Source organism: Vombatus ursinus, unplaced genomic scaffold (assembly GCF_900497805.2).
Source record: "Vombatus ursinus unplaced genomic scaffold, bare-nosed wombat genome assembly UNPS02014291.1, whole genome shotgun sequence".
NCBI classification, from domain to species: Eukaryota; Metazoa; Chordata; class Mammalia; order Diprotodontia; family Vombatidae; genus Vombatus; species Vombatus ursinus.
Window position 1 is genome coordinate 26,551 of NW_020954069.1, and position 1,961 is coordinate 28,511.

Here is a 1,961-nt window from a genome sequence, read left to right on the forward strand (position 1 = left end):
AAGAAGAAGAAGAAGAAGAAGAAGAAGAAGAAGAAGAAGAAGAAGAATGAAGAGGAAGTGAACAAAGAAAAAGAGGAAGAGAAGAAGAAAGAGATTAAAAGAAAGAAAGAATGAAAGGAAGTAAGGAAGAGAAAGCGGAAGAAGAGACAACAAACTTAAAATTTTTAACTCGTACTATTGCTAATAATAGCAAGCATTTATTTGGACACTGTTTAAAAAAATTCATATATTTTCTTTCATTTCTCTTTCCCCCAAATTCCCCCAAATTCACTATTACATCAATATCACTATCATAGTCATTGTCATCATCACCATCCTTTGCAAATATAAACTTTAGATATGGAATGCCTTTTATATTTGTATTTGTCTATATTTAGTATTAGGGAGAAAAGCTATGAGTGAGAGACCTTTATTTATCCACACTACAGAAGTCTATCCTAGCTGAAGCAAGACTGATATTCATTTTTCTTATATCCAACAGCAACATTCAACCCACTGCATCTCCAAATGTATGCTTATTCTAGACAGCAGATTTTCTATTGATTAAAAAAAAAATATTGCTCTGATGTAGATACAAAATTCTGTGAAGCAGACATTGAGAAAGTAGAAATTGAACTGACATGTGAAAGAAGTGCATGACACTGATGAATGAGGAACAGTGAGTTTCATTATTATTGAGAAATAGAGTAGAACATATTAGTAGTAAAGAATTTCAAGTTGGGCAACACAGCTTCTTTCTTTCTTTCTTTCTTTCTCTCATCTCTCTTTCTTATCTTTCTTCCTGTCTTTCTTCTCTTTCTTTTCTTTCTTTCTTCTTTTTCTTTCTCTTTCTCTCTCATCTTTCTTGTATTTCTTTCTTTCTTCTCTTTCATTTTATCTTTCTTCTCTTTCTTTCTTACTCCTCTTCACTTTCTTCCATTTTTCTCTTTCTTTACTTTACTTTCTTCTCTTGCCACAAAGGCTATCACACCCTTACCTGCTGGTGTTCTGCCCAAAGGGAATGTAAATTTTATTCTCTGAAATGTTTTTTTTTTTGTTTTGGTTTTTCTCTTAAAGACCAGTCTTAACATCAAATCACTCTTGCTCCAGAACAAGTCCTACTTGGTCACTATTTGGTCCCTGATGGGTTCAGAATAAATGTAAGTCTGTTTAAGACCTTAGCTTGAAAAGGCCAAGGTCCCCTATGACATCCTGAGCCATATCCAGTTGTCCTGATCCATATCTGGCCACTGGGCCCAAATGGCTTCAGAGGAGAAAGTGAGACTGGTGGCTTTGCACAGCCCACCCTCACTAAAATCCAATTCACTTGCATGCCATTGCATCACCTCCCTGATGACATAGTCCTTTTCGATAACAAAAGACAAAAAATAGCAGCAGCAAAATATACCTTCTACCCCCCAGAAACAACATCTTTTAGAAAACAAAACAAAAAAGTAGATAGAGAGAATGGTATTCAAATGTGCATTGTTTATACTTATTTTTATTTCAAAGATGTTTCCCCCATGTCCTGCCTCCTCATTTCAAGTATCAATCATTATTTAATTCTGATTTTCTGTCAGAAAATCTTAAACTGAGAAAAATTTTAGATGGAAGCAATCTTAAAACAAAAAACCTAGAATATAAGCATTTGGAACAACCTATACACATATAGCATAGAATGATAGGACAGAAAGGTTGCTTTGAAGCTCCAAAGACAAAATTGAGAGATCAAGGACTTTAGAGCACATGCCATAAAATGGCAGCCCTAAAATTGAAACACAATGTAAAACAAACAATGTCAAAGCTAAAATAACAAAATATACATTGGTGGTGTTTGAAGGGATACCGCAACATATAATTAGATGATATAACCTGCCATCTTTATTTTTACAGAAAAAAAAGGAAATTGCAAACCAAGGGAGATGATGTGACTTTGCTGTCCCATAATCAACATTACTATAGATGAACTATAGAAGAAAATA